A 16,352-nucleotide genomic window follows, 5' to 3' on the forward strand; every position below is an offset into this window, starting at 1 on the left:
AAGGCTTTTTCCCTCCTGTGGGCTTAGTTATTTCTGCCCATTGATTTTATAAAGCGATACCAAAGGAGATGATGGACGGAGCGTTTGAGCAAATCAAACACTCACCCCCAGTCAACTGATCTGGGTTTAATCCATCACCATTCTTTAGCTCACTCCACCACCCCAGTTCAGACATGACCATATGCAAATCATTCTGACCCTTTGCGTCATGAGAACAGTCCAGCCCGAACTGCCAAGCCATGTCTTCCCTGGACTGGAAACAAGCATCCTGGGACCGGTTTGGGATTTATAATCCTCATCAGCCAGGCTATCTTGAATCCAGTGGTAGAGTGAGCAAGGTACCCACGTCTGGGCATACCCTGCCAACCTAGGGCGAACAAAGCGATACCAAAGGGGATGATGGACGGAGTGTTTGAGCAAATCAAACACTCACCCATAGTCAACTGATCTGGGTTAAATTCATCACCATTCTTTAGCCTCACTCCACCACCCCAGTTCAGACATGGCCATATGCAAATCAGTCTGACCCTGTGCCTCATGGGAACAGTCCAGCGGAAACTGCCAAGCCATGTCTTCCCTGGACCGGAAACAAGCATCCTGGGACCGGTTTCGGATTCATAATCAGCACCAAGAAAGCAGCCAACCACAGAAAATAAAACGAGAACAAGCAGGGCACCCAGGCCCCACTGTCCCCAACTCCCAAAATTGCTGAGAGGATGGGAGCCAGCTACCAAGACAAGGCAAGACAAACAAAACCAAGGTCAGAGAGGAGACACACCACAGAGACCCGCAGCCCAAAGGCCAAACCCCAGGAGGGATATGGGGGCCCAAGCAACAATACCACCAGAACAATCATCACAAGGAAGGCCAGAACAAACCTAGCAACCCAGAGTGTACGAAAAGGACCCCTAGGGGCACCCACATTGCCAGAAGGCTGCCGTCCCCAGCCCATTTAAGCTGCTCCAGAGACATGGCAGCGGAACCGACAGAGAGCATGCCAAAGAAGACCATGGAAGAAATGCCCAACAATGCCAAAAAGGAACACATCAAACCTCAGAAGAGATCCAAGGACAAACAGGGGAAGACAAAGCAGGCTCGCCCCAACCAGGAAATGAAGTGTGACAGGGCCAACAACAGGACAAGCCCCAACACCACCGGGGAGGCCCACAGCAGACCAGCCCAAAAAAAGAGGAGCGGGACTGCCGACAGGGCCAAGGCACACACCCAGAGGACCAACCAAGGGCAGAACCACAAAGACTAAACCAGGAAGGGAGGACACACGAATCAAAGAGCAAGCACCACCCAACTACACCGACCCAGCCACCAGAGAGCACAGAGGACACCACCCCCACTGAAGTCCCCATAGGAGGACCAGGCCTCAATGCAAGAATATCCAGCACCAACCACCAGCACTGACACAGGCCGACCGCCAAAGCACCCAGACTGGGAGAAGTTGCCGGGGCACAGGGACAGGCCAATAAGGACAAGACACCACAAAAAGCGGCCAGAAAGCCAGGGCAGAAGACAAGCAGCCCACACGGGGACGCCCACTCCACGGCCCAGTCCACACTGGGGGAAGGCAGCTGCAGATGAAAACTAAAAGGAAAGGGGAAGAACAATGGCCTGGGCCCCAGCCATGCCAGGCACAGGACCACCAGACCCCAGGAAATCTGGAGCACCCACACCCAATGAAGATGCCAAGAAGAGGAAGGGAAGCCAGAAAGCCCCCAGACGGACACGCAAAATGCATCCACCAAGGCACCAAGGCCCAAGGGCCAGTATCAGACACACACCCTGAAGGCAAACCTCTTCCGAACCAGTAAGCACCCAACCAGGAGACAAGGAGAGAGAACTCACAGTGGCAACACCACCACCCATGGAATACAGAGTCCAGAGGTCACACAGCCACACAATCCCCATAGGAAGCAGAGGCTGGAAGGTGGCAGCTCAGAAATCGGAGCCACGCCACAGCAGGGCAACCAAAAAGTCCCGGAAGTGCCTCAATACCGACACCAACAACAGACAGGACCACCAGCACTCAACAGGCCACACCCCGCCCTGCCGAAAGCCAGCCAGTGCAGGAAAACAGTCCTTCAGACACATCCAGATGCAGAAGAACATGCAGTAGAGGACCACCAATGACAACAAGGTACAAGGCACAGAGCTGCGGAGGCGGGACACAACCCCAAGAAGAGGAAGGACTGGGGATACCAGTGGCACAATTCCCAGACTCCAGGCCACAGTGCCAACCGTGGGAAGAACTGGAGGAATTCTGAGTAAGTACTGGTTATGTACTCCGAGTGGGAGGAGGTGTGGTAAGGGTCCCAGCATTTCTTTGTACTTTTTTCTATCAGGGAGATGGTTATCTCCATAAGTAATGAATGGGATGAGGATTGGAGGGACCTAGGGGGTAATGTGTGAGTGGGCAGGCCTCACAAAGATTTAGGATCTGAATGTCTAGCATAATTATCATCACTTCCTAAACTCTAGACAAATGGAAGGATTGTGTTTTTCCCTGTTTCTCAATTCTACCTCAGAGAAACGCTTGTTTTGAGAAAATAATTTCTCAGAAAGGGTCTAAAAGTTGCTTTTTTATTTGCCCTTCTTCCTTTGTGCATCATCATACACATTTATTTGCAGTGCTTTCTCATTCAGGCAATTCAGTGATGAGATGGGCATAGTTCCCTTTATTTTCAACCCATGGTATTTACCAATCTTAAGCCATTAATGCTGGTTGCCAAAAATAACCATAAATACAGCTGAATGGGTTAAATGCTCACAGAAATCTGAATACAAAAAGAACACTTGTTGGCGGAATGCTGAACGATATCAAACACTCACCAGCAGTAAATCCATGCCTTTTTACTCACCACACCACCCATGTTTGGACATAGCCATATAAAAATGAGTCTTGACCCTGGTCCCCATGGGAACAGTCCAGCCGGAACAGCCAATCCAGGTCCTCCCTGGACCAGAAACAAGAATCTTAGGATGTTTCAGGGTATCACTCCTCATCAGCCAGGATAGCTTGAATCCAGTGGCATGGCGCGCATGGGAACCACATCCGGGCAACCCCATCACACTTAGTGGGATTAATGCAAAAAGAACAATTGATAGGCTGAATGACGGCCTATTTCAAACACTCACCCCCAATACAGAGATCTGGGCCTAAATCTATTGTTTTTTTGCTCACCACGCACTCCCAGTTTGGTCCTAGGATGTTTTGTTTCCAGTCCAGGTAGCACCTGGCCTTGCAGTTTGGGCTGGACAGTTCCCACGGAGAGCAGGGTCAAAACTGATTCGCATATGGCCAAACTGGAATGGTGTGGTGTGCAAAACAGTGATCGATTTAGGCACAGATCACTGTACTGGCACGTTGCAGCAAGGATTCTTTTTGTATAGCAAGAGACACCTTTGAGTCTTTTTCCTCTTCCTGTCTCTTTGATGCTTTTTCCTCTTTCTACGTGTGCGGCAGAACGCAGCACACGTAGAAAGAGATAGAAATTAGGAGAAATGAAGATATTTCCCCCGTTACGCCTCCCCTGGGAAGGATAGCATTTTTACGCTTTCCCATGTCTCCCACTCATGGTAAACCTGGGAATGCGCCAAAATCCATGGGTAGATGCACTGTAACACTGACGTTCCACCCACCACTACTCCCTGGGGCAAAGTAATGCATGGCAGCGACTTGCACTTCCTTGTGCTACTCCAAATTTACCAACCCATGCAGAGCCACGCAAGGTGGAATTGCGTGACTTGGTAAATCTCATTCTATGTTTTGCGCCGCCCTACATCCCCTTTCGTGGTGCAAGGCCAATACAAAACCTTTGATAAATTTGACCCTATGGATCTAAACCCATGATTTGCAGTCTAAATGCAGCGCCTTCATGCTGGTTAATAGCTTACTGCGCTATATAAGGACAGCAACCATTGAACAGGAAGAAACAAAATGATTTGTGTTAAAAGCAGAATTCCACTTACCTATCTACATAAATTGCAAATCTGAGATCTGCTTCTTACACAATGCGCTTTCAGCAGGCATTATACCTCTGTCCTACTTTAGGAGTAAAACATGTGACTGGACAAAACAGAACTCTCCTGAAACTGCATTTACCACCATAGTTATCTTACGGTTATAACCAGCTGAAAATTGCATGATCTCTGCAGCAGGCACATTAACCCACCCGGCAAGATGTTCAGCCTCTTTGTGGTCAGTTAAGTAAGCTAAGAATAAATCTACTGTCTCATTTGTCCTTGTTGCCAATTTCTTTGCACGTATTCCCAGTAGCTTTCTCAGAATCTAAACAATTAACAACCCAGTTAGTCACCTTGCCAAAGTTTGGTTTCGAAGGATTTCTCCCGATAGGTCACAGCTACGGCTGAAATATGCAGGACAGAGGTTTCTTTCTATCCGTCCAATTCATCTCTCGTGCATTGGCTGTATCAGCAGCAACGCACATTTCTCGGTATCTTACTGTGACGCTTGTGCTAGAGAACATAAACTTCCCTTTGAGATGGATGTGGGAACAGGGCATTCTGTTACAAGTGCAGATCAATTAACACATTTCCAGGAATAGGCTGTAAAGGAACAGGCTGATGCATAAAATATGCTGCCATAGGCGGATTGGACTTGAACAGTAAATAGACAAGGGCACCAGAGTAAAAGTGGCCCCATTGGTGAATTATATAACTAAAAAAAAGTGGCCCACATTCTGCAAATCGGGGTCGTTTTGAACTTTTAATGGTATGCTGTATACATGTTTTATGAGGCATGGAAGATTACATGGATTTGAGATTGCTGCTGGCAACGTTTGTTGTAATAGCATTGAAATCAACAGTAAAAACAGGCCCAGGTGACCATAAACCTGGCCCTCAAACAGCCATAAGAGGGCCACACACAACGACCTGTCAGACTAGCCCGTCGAGAACTGCCTGATTGTCATATAGCCTAGACTGCCCTATATGCTATAGGGCAGTCTGATCCTGGGCATAGACTTCACTTAGTGTGAGGTGCGCCCTTTGGTGTCCCTAGCACTGTCCTTGTTGCTAGTGGTGTCAGAATTCACGAAAGACGTATCCAAAACATAAAGTAAACATGACTTTGGGAGCTTAATTTACTTTCTGTACTTTGCACTTCTGTTCTTGCCTCAGAATCTCTGCAGCAAATAGGAGGCTTTTGAAAAACGGGACTCATTGTCGGCCTTATGATGCCATCAAGGGTTTATGCAGATGTGGTGTCACTTTTGCTAAAAGTTAAGAGTTGGTCAATAGACAACCATGTTATACTCGTGAATTATTTTAGGTGTGGGTGTGTTCCTGGGACCATTGTAGAAAAACAATTTGCTGTTGCGAACACAGAGCAACTCAATTTGCACAATTGTTTATTGCTTTTGTAGCCTGGGACGGTGCGAACGCTGTTTGTTCTGGTTTACTATTCAGAAAAATTAATCGCCATGGGGAGGACCAAAAAAATAGAGTAAAAGAGATGCGAACCCAAATGTACCATGCATTCCTTCTGAATTATTTAAAATGAGTAATTGAGAATTTACGGAAGGAATCCTAGTCCGCGTAAAACCTTTTTTCAAACGTTTGAGAAAACTGATGTTGAACTATTATTGCTACAAATGTAACAAAAGGTGATTTTTCTTCAAGCATTGTCGCGTCTTGTGCACTTGACAAGTAGATACAATGTATTTTCCTGACTTAAACACATTTTCAGGAAATCATTTTTGCCCTGGTTCACTGAAAACCGATGGACAGATTTAATAATACTTGGCACAAAACAGCAAAACGACTTGCTGCACTGTGTCATAGAGAGAGGACACGAATGCACCATATCTACTAATATATCGTGCATTCCTGCTTTCACTCTCTGTTGGCTCACTTGTAGCTGCCTTTCGGACCAACGTAGGCACCCTTGCACCATGATGTGTTTTTTCCACTTTCCATGTGTGTTGCCCTCATGGAAATACTTCCCAGAGCATAGTAATACAAGGCAATGACTTGCCCTGCCTTGCGTTACTCCAGATTTACTATGCCAGGCAGAGCCATGCACGTTGGTTCTGCATCACATGGTACATCTCACTTAATGGCTTGCGTTGCTCTTGTGTCACCTTGGTGATACAAGGGCAACATAAGCCCTTGATAAATCTTGCCCAAAGTTAGCTTTAATCCCTATTTCAAAAGACAACAGACCAGGACAAATAGTTTGGCCCTATTATTAATGCATTATCTACATGCTATAGGCAGAGAGAGAGCGTGTGTGTGTTTGGGGGGGCGTACTGTGTGTGGTGGTGTGTATCAAATGTGGAAGCTTGTGACTTGAGCTTTCAATGCCTAATTGTGCTTTTATTTAATTCGCCCCTCAAGCCATCTCGTCACATTCAGCTTTGTGAAGAATTTTTTTGTGGTTCGCGACAACCCAACAGCCTCAACCACCTGCTCTCTGTGCGTGGCGTGGCAATCTTGCGGTCCCTCTAAGTAGTGCAGCCTTGGAAACAAGGCTGCGCTACTGTGAAGCTCAAATGGATGATCTTGGAGGTGTGGCCATGGCCCAGAATTAGTACTACCAGCAGCTGCAATAGTGAAGCCCATAGGTAACTGCCGGATATGTCACTGTGATAGAGCGCGCAGGTCACCCGACTCACAATTTTACCATATACGCATTGGCCCATAAATTCAATCTTCCATATTTATCAATCGGGTAACCTTACACTCTACTACCAGTATTCCTGTTCCTTCCTATTGTATTTCCAATGTACCCGACTTACCACTCCACTATTACGTGTACCTATGATCACAATGGATCAGGGAGCTAGCTGTGAAAATAAGTAAGCAAAACAAAAATACCATATACAGTTGAATAATGTTTTTGTACTCTTAAATAACCACAAACTCGGGAAGTTTTCAAGACCTTTATCTAATCATTATTATCTTCTAGTGTCATGAGCCAAAGGTTCACCCCAATCAAACTATCTATCACGAGAATCATAACAATTGTATAACTATGTATGAGAGTAAGAAACATTTAGAATCATGAAAAATAAAGGAAGGGAAAATAAGGAACACGCTATTTTAGATAAACAGAACTTCACAACTTCACTAAAGGCGGGTAACGAAAGGGAACATACTAATCAAAGTAGGCTTTCGAAACTCACTAACGATTCAGAGGAAATGAGACTCAGACTATTTGATTTATCCAGATATGCTTATTCTCTATAGGAAGGGTAAGAATGGAACAAACATATATGCAAACAGTTTAGCATTTACTAAAGGTAGGTAAAAAAGTGGAACACGCTAATAAACAATAAAACATGAAAAATCTCATTTAAGGAGAGAAGGTTAAATGACATATGTAAATGTATACTTCGTTCAAGACAATAGGAAAGAGTTTAGAATGACGGACACCCACATGGATTATATTTACCTAGGACAGATTGTAGAACTAACCCTGGCCACGGGTTAGTTCGGAAAAGCAGGGACAGGATCCTCAAGGACTTAGGTTGCCGGTAGGCGAACAGGTACGGCTCATGGACAGTCAGGACAGGATAACCCCAGGATTTGGATCAGGACCGGATTCGTCTAAGGGTACGGCCAACACCTGCAGATTCGGATGCAACGCCTGCGCTACTCCCTCTCTGCAAGGAATCTGCCAATAACCCCGATTGGGTTCTCGAATCTCCCAGCAAAGTGCTTCGCCAGCACTTAAGATTTCCAAACCCCGATTGAGTTTGTGGAAATTACGGACAGAGTGCTCCGCAGCTCTCTGTATCAATCACCTATAGAGTTCATTGGGTCAGTGACAGGTCAGCTATTCGGACAAGTCGGACAAATTCTCTAGCTAAACCTAGGCTAGTTATACTGTTTTCGGGTCAGTGTACCACCCACTAATGTTGCAAGTGAAAGGGTCCCCAAGTTCTGATTGGACAAAGGAGGGGATTAGGTCACCATTTACCTAAGATTTTGACTTTCCGAGACTTAATATTCAGTTCTCGTACCCACCCCTTAAGTTCTAGCTTCCCATGACACTAGATTTACAGAATACAATAGAGTATACAGTAGTAAAATACAATTGTAACAATTTTAGGTACAAGTCGGCTTCTGCAGCTTGGTCACAGTTCAGGTTCCCAGGAGCATCTTGGCTTTGGCTGTCAGCTGGCTGGGTTCCACTGCATCATGAGGTTCTTTCCCTCATCATGTGACAAGTACCAGAAAGGCTTTTCAAGATGGAGTCACGAGTGTTCCTCAGGCCCCAAAGAATACAGTACATGAAAAGTAAGCGAAAACAATTTAGAAATACAGAAAAATTGAATACACTGTATACCATGAATAGCTACACTATACCCCTTACTTTATAATAACTATAGCATTAGGATAAGTGCGGAAAGAACAACTTTGCGAAGCAGCTTTGCAAGCACATAGCATATGAGAAAACAAAGCGGCCATTTTAGCAGTATTGCGCATGAGCAAACATTTCCCACCAGAACTGCAAGTGCGTCACGTGATTATGACCGACGCATGCGCAGACTAAATTCCCGCGAAGCAGCGGCCATTTTAGTGGCAAGCGTTATTACTGTTTAGTAAACACATAGGCAAGCGTCACTGGGACACCCCGTGTAGTGTAAAAGGTGCAATATTAGTAAGACAAACATATTGATTAGACTATTAACACTATTCGAGGTTCATGAGTACAAGCAAGTCGCGTAATGTGTGAATCCTTGCTCCATCAATCCCCTCTTAGATGATATTTACTATCATCACTATTAATGGAACCAGATGCCAACTTCTCACAGCTTTCCCAGTTCTATTTCTTCAAACATTCGATTCAATTTTTCTTTTACTTCTTTGTTAGGGTGAGAATTCTTCACCCTTTTGTAAATTTGATTATTCAGTTCCTCCAATTCTAGTTCATCCACATTCCGTTTCATTCCTCTTTTATTCATAGAATATTTCTTTTTGTGTTTTCGACATTTGCAGCACATTACGACAATTAGCACAATTAAACCTATACCTGCTATTGGCATCAGTATTTTACTCACAAGATTTTTACCTATGTTAGAAAACCAATGACCTACAGAGGAGAGACCCTCAGTTAGTCTCTTCCAGGCACTGTCAACCTCCAGTGGTTTGAGCTCTTTTTCCAATTTTGTAATGTTCCTCACATACCTTTTGATTTCGACACTTTTGTCAGGTATGTAAGTGCAACAATGTTGCGCTTTCAACATTCTACAGACTCCGCCCTCTTTTGCTAATAAGGTGTCAAGAGCAAGTCTGTTCTGCAAAACCATAGATCTGATCGCAACCATTTCGGTATTGACCATCAGGAAACGTGCAGCAGTGTCAGTAGATAACCGATCCACTACTGTTGACAATTTGCAAATTCTGGGTGTGTTCAGAGTCACTCCCACTGCTGGTATCAATGCACTAAAGATATCACCTAGTATTTCTCCTACGCTTTCTCTTTTACTACGCACTAATTCATTAGTGTTTTCATTGCTTCCAGCAATTTCATTCACATGGTATATTTTTGGGAAGACAATTCCAAAATAGCAGCTTCCATACCAGTGATCCGGCAATTTGAAATAAGCCTTGTTTCCACATATGTAATAAATTCCGGGAAACACAGGTTCTGACCCATTTTTGAAACCCCAACCTCCAATTACCTTGTAATTGTGTTCACATTGACTGGAACCAATGAAAATGTTAATATAATAACTAGTCTTTTCTCTGTGAAGACAGAGTTTCCCCTTTCTTTCGAAATCCAGCAACAAAGCAGGATTAGCTCCACCATTTGAGGTGCTTCCCATGTTTTCAGCCCACTTAGGAGTTTTCTGTCTTTTATCATTCGCCTTTCTTTGGAAACTTTCTCTTCTTTTCTCTGCCATGTTTAGAAACATTTTCTCTTGTTCATGTAATGAACAGGTCAAGTTATCTCTATGTGCTTCACCTAAATCTATGGTACCTATAGTCAGAAAATATTCTCCCATATAACGTGTTACATCACTTTTTGTATGTACAGGGTTCAGATTTCCACGTATAGGAAGTTCAGAAAATATCACGTCTGAGTTAGAGTAATAGTACTGTAACGGTCCTCTTTTATAGAATAAGCTAGCTAAAATACTACAGGAAATTCCATATGTTAGTGGCAAGTGATGGTAGGTCACTCCCTCAGCTACAGAAGTAGGTAGCTTCATGCAAACCTAACAGTCTTCTATTTCCATGGCTTCTACATAATGTACTGAAAGGTTTGCGAATACGTTTAAATGAGTCCTGTTCTTGATTCTGTGATAATGTAGTCCTTCCTCATCTGGTGCTTCTAAATCTATGCTTGTTTGTTTCAGGCTAAGCGGTTTGTCTAGTATGTCTACTCTTTGTGGTGTACTTCTAGTGTGTGATTCTACAGTGTCATCAGGTAGGTTATTATTTGGGTACAGACTGGGGTTTTTACTCATCATAGAAGGAATAGTTATAGTTAGTCTTATCCAAAGTATCAGTACTATTGCTATACTACATAAACATACTTGGGAGCATGTTTTACAACAACCTCGTCTTGGTCTCCCATTCACAGAAGAATCAGACATTTTGGCTCAAAAGAAGCTTCAACCCCTCTTTGTAACTCTGCACAGATTCCTTACTCGAGCAACTTTTCAGGTTGGTTCTGCTTCTTCTTCGATCTGGACTGCAATCAATTCTTCATCACTTTCGTCACTTATATCAAGATCCTCGAATTCCTCTAACACCAGGTAAGTCCATTCAGGATCCTGATGCTTATTGTTCAGTCTTTTTATTCGGGCACTTCTTCGCGTAGAGTTTTCTTCAGTTTGCTCTGTTTTACTGGAACCTTGTTTCCTTTGCTCAAGCTTCTCCTCTACTGTTTTCAGTCTTAGTTTCAGTCTTTTGATGTACCTTGGTTCTCTATTCTTTTTCTTGAATCTTTTACCTGGCACTGTTGTTTGGCTTTCTTCTAATGCTCTTTTATTTTCGTTCAGTTGTGGCACTTCTGCTTCAACGTCTTCTTCTTCCCTTTCTGTCTGACTAGTCCCAGGTCTTGTTTCAGTTTCTTCTGCCTGGTTGCTAAGCTGGCCTTGTTCAGGTGTATGCTGGATTTGATTTTTGGACGTCTCAATTTCTGTGTCCTGAACACATTCGTCTACTTCTATCTGATCTTGTTCAAGCACTTCGAACCTTTGATTTTCTTCCGCTTGAACTTTCGCCCTAATTTCTATCTGTCTCTTTTCAGTCTCAGGAGTTCTGGGAGGTGTGTCGATAACCCGTTCTGTCCCTATATGACCTTCCTCCTCATCAGATGTGACATGTATTTCGATGATCTGATTATCTCCTTCTATTCTTGTCTCCTCCTCACTATCCCACTCTTTATCTAAGTAGGTTTGGCTTCTGGTTCTAATTGGATCGAATGTCAGGTCGATTACTGGGATCCATTCATCTTGACTGGTGCTCGGTTGTTCGTCATCAGCTACTTCAGGACCAACATCTGGAGACCCCTCAGCTGGACAACCTTTAGCGTCAGTTTCTTCGTCTACGGTTACCTTTTTCGTATGGCTGGCATGGATCCACTTTGGCACACCTTCACACTTCACCGCTGTTGTGGTTACCAGAATTACTTGTCTTGGTTTTCCCCACTTCGGTGCAAGGCAACTTGATCGGGTGTGTTTCTTTAGTACCACCCAATCACCCGGATTCAGATTATGGACTGGAGTTGCTGGCCTGGCGACGGCGTCTTCCCCAATCTGGTGAGAGATAGAACGCACTTGGTCACCCAGTTGCTTGAAGTACTCTAGTACCAAATCATCAGAAATGCTTATCAGTTTGTGTCCTGGTACCCATGCTTGTCACATTACTCTTCCCATCAGGATCTCATGGGGACTCAGGCCTGTCTTTCGGTCTGGAATACTTCTGATTCCCATTAGGACAAGTGGTAAAGCGTCTATCCAGTTCATGCCAGTAGATTCACACATCTTTCCTAGTCTCGACTTGATAGTGCTATTCAGTTGTTCCACCACTCCAGAAGCCTCTGGGCGATATGCAGAGTGCAGTTTTTGAGTAATTTTGAATGCTTCACAGATTTGACTTATTATTTCATTCTGAAAATGCCCACCTCTGTCTGATTCAATTGTGACTGGAAAACCGTACCTAGGTATTAGTTCTCGCAATAACAATTTGGCTACAGTGATGGCATCATTTTTCTTTGCAGGATAAGCCTCTACCCATTTTGAAAATAGGCAAACAATGACAAGGACGTACCTCATTCCTTTACAAGGGGGTAACTGGATAAAGTCAATTTGTAACTTTATAAAAGGACCTTCTGCTTTCCCAATTTTACCCGGTAAAACTACTGTTTTCTTCCCGGGATTGTATTGCTGACATGTCAAGCACCTCTGGCAGAGTGCCTCTGCTACTTTCCTGAATTTTGAATTGAACCATGTCTGTCTGAAGACACGGACCATGGCATCCCTACCAATGTGCGCATCTCCATGTATTAGCCGGGCCATAGGAGCAAGCAAGCTATCAGGCAATACAGGCATATCATCAGAGCAAACAATGACACCATCCTCGTTCCTCTGTTGACAACCAAACTTTCTCCATCTTCTCTTTTCCTTTGGTCCTGCTGCATTCTGTAAATCTCTCAGTTCCTCCGATGTTTGTACATTCTCAAACACCATAAGTTGGCAGCTGTTTCCGCTTCCCCCCAATTTGATAGTGACTGACATTCTATGTCTTGCACAATGTTGGGCCAGTTGGTCAGCATATCGATTACCTGCTGTCACATTGTCATCGCCAGATTTGTGAGCAGCACACTTGACCACTGGCAATTCTTTTGGTAACTGGATTGCTTCCAGTAATTCCGGTACCACTTTTCCATTTCTGATAGGAGTACCTGAAGAAGTCAGGAACTCTCTTTGCAGCCAAAATTGGCCGAAGTCATGCACAACCCCATAACCATACTGGCTATCAGTATATATGGTTACTCTTTTATTTTTCCCAAATTTACAGGCTTTTGCCAATGCAATCAATTCGGTTACTTGTGCAGACTTTACTCCAAATAGATAGGATGCTTCTACGGCATGTGATATTGTAACTACAGCAAAGGCAGCACTTAGGCCTCCATCCTCATGTCTCACACATGAGCCATCTACAAACAGCTCGAAATCTTCTACAGGCAGGGGCATTTCCTTGATATCTGGGCGTGGTTTGGTACTAAACTCAGTCAGGTCAATGCAGTCATGCTCGACCTCTCCCTTTGCTTCTGCAATCAGTGAATTTGGTAATAGGGTAGCTGGATTCAGTATGTTACACCGAGTAATGGTTACATTTGCTGCACCCACAAGGATTCTCTCATACTTAGTCAGCCGACTAGGTGTGAGATACTGGGTTTTAGTTCTGGTCAGTAGGATTACAACTGCATGTGGAACATACACAGTTACAGGATGTCCCATAATGATGGATTCACTCTGTTCAAGACTCATGCAAGTTGCAGGTAATCCAGCAGCCACTGGATCCAAAGTAGCAGAGAAATATGCTACTGGACGTCTAGTCAAACCATGCTCTTGAGTTAGGACTGACAGTGCACAATTGTCTCGTGTATCACAAAACAGTGCAAATTCTTTCGAGTAATCAGGCATTCCTAATGCGGGAGCTGTACACAGACATTCTCGTAATTTTGTAAAAGCTGTCATGCTTTCCTCATTCCATTCCACTGGGTCTTTTGCTCCTTTCTTTGTCATTTTTATCAAAGGTTTTGCTAGGACTGCAAATCCCACAATCCACTGTCTACAGTATCCTACAACTCCAAGGAACATTCTGATCTCTTTCTGAGTATTGGGTAAATGCATGTTTTGAATTATTCTAATTCTTTCTGAAATAACTTTCCTGATACTTTTCTGTATCTGGTGCCCCAGATATTTTACTGAAGAGGTACAGAACTGTAGTTTGTCAGGTGATACGTTATGTCCTTCTTCACCTAAGTGGTTCAGTAAGGCAATGGTGTCAACAACACAGTCTTTCTGAATTTTAGACGCCACCAAGAAGTCGTCTATATATTGCACCAAAACTGATTCTCCAGGTAAAACCAAGGATTCAAGGCACTTTTTCAGAATCTGATTGAAAATTGAGGGGCTTTCTGTATACCCCTGAGGGACGCGATTCCAGACGTACACGTAACTGTCGTATTCAAATGAGAAAAGAAATTTGCTGTCTGGATGCAATGGAATTAAAAAAAAAGCGTGACATAAGTCAATAACAGTGAACCATTCAGCATTCCATGGAATTTGATACAAAATCACTGCAGGGTTCGGAACAATAGGACAGCAAGGAATAATGATTTTATTTACCTTGCGCAGGTCTTGCAATACCCTGTACTTCCCACTAGGTTTCTTGATTCCGATTATGGGCGAGTTACAAGGACTACTCAACACTTCTTGTATGATGTTTGCTTCTAGCAATCTTTTTTATTTCAATGGCAACACCTGCTTTCACTTCTGCACTCATTTTGTATGGTTTAGTATTTGGGTAAACTGCATCTTCTTTTATGGCTATTTTAATTGGGTCAACATTTGCCATTAATCCTACATCTTTTCCAGTAAAATCCCATACTTCTGGTTTCACTGTCTGTTGGAGTTCTTCAGGTAAGTCTTGTATTGTCAGTCTTTTAATTTCTGAGTCAGGTCTTATTAGCATTAATTTGTATATTCCATCTTCGTCTGGGGTTTGAATTTCGACGCCCTTTGGTGTGCAAAAGATGGTACAATTCATTTTACACAGCAAATCACGTCCCAATAAGTTTACAGGACTGGAATCACAGACAACAAATCTATGCATTTCTTTGAAATTCCCTATTGTAATCTCCATGGGCTCGGTAACTGGGGTACTAATCAATTGATTAGATACGCCCACTACTTGGATCGCTTCTCCCGAGAGGGGTAGGTTTGGAACGTCTGCTGTTCTCACAGTAGAACGGGTAGCCCCAGTGTCCAACAGAAAGGTGACATCATTTCCTTCAACCTTTCCTTCAATGTATGGCCCTGACTGGTCCAACGGCAAGGAGGCGCCAAGCACGCACTCCTCGTCCTCCCCCCTCAGGCACCGTCAGTAAGGTTCATCACAGAGGAAGGTATCATTCAACAAAAATTGCGAAGTTGCTGCATTTCTATCCTCCTTTCCTTCCCAAACCTCGGTGTCTTCACCCTGCTGTGCTTTGCTCCTAAAATTATGTCTAGGTGCACGGGGCAACTGATTCGGTTTTACCTGTTGCTGGGTCTTTCTTGGTTTCTCATTCTGCGTCTGTGGATTTAAATCATTAATTTGGACGTTACCATTCTGTACATGTGGACACTCGTCTCTCCAGTGCCCTATCTGTCCGCACCCGTGACAGGGGAACTTCTTTTTGGCCTCCTCTCGGCTCATTTTTACTCTGGGCTTTCCTCCACCCCCAGAACCTTAATTTTGGGTATTACTATTCATCTTACTTAACTGCTTTTCTTGTTGTTCTGTTAATTTTACTTGTGCCCACATGACCTTTTCCTTCAATGCTTTTCGTTTGTCAGAAATCTCAAGCTCTCAATATTTGGCGTATTTTAGAACCTCATCAATTGATTTAGACTGCCAACAGATTTTATTGTCTTTGATCCATTGTGAAATTTCAGGTCTTAAGCCTGATACAAACCTGTAAATGAAATGGGTCATGCCCTTCATCTCAATGTTATCTAGGCCGCTGTACGTTTTGAACACCTGTAACAGTCGTTCATAATAGGAATGCACAGTTTCATCTCTATCCTGGGTAGTTCTATCTATTCGGGTCCAATCAGTTTCTTTTGCAGGCACTTTTCCCTTCAGATGCAACATTACCTGATTGTACTTTTTCATTACATCAGCAGAAGGAGCCCCTGTGTTAGGGTCCCTCGGAAATTCCTCACTAGGCCAATCAATAGCAATTTTGCATTCTGTCCATAAATCTACGGGAACTACAATGTCAAAGAAACCATCCAAATCTTTCCAAAGGCATTTTTGTACCTTCACAAACCTTTCTACACCAATCTACAGGTTTTTCTCGTAATTTCGGGAAGTCATTGGTAAAGGACACAATATCCTGTTGGGACCATGGAACATGCACATACTTTCCACCTGGCACTTCTCGCATAGGATATAATTTTTCTGCCTTGTCTGCTTCTTTTAAGACATACTCGGAAGCCATCTGTTTTGATCTAATTTCTTCCTTTTTCTAATTCTCCCCATTTTTGCAACAGGTTCAATAATTCTCTGATCTGTACCTTTTTCCCTGACACATTCATATTTTCTAAATCTTTGTCTGAGAACTCTGCTCTGTAGGGTTTTTGCAA

The sequence above is a fragment of the Lissotriton helveticus genome, chromosome 9 (genome assembly GCF_964261635.1).
Source record: "Lissotriton helveticus chromosome 9, aLisHel1.1, whole genome shotgun sequence".
NCBI lineage: Eukaryota > Metazoa > Chordata > Amphibia > Caudata > Salamandridae > Lissotriton > Lissotriton helveticus.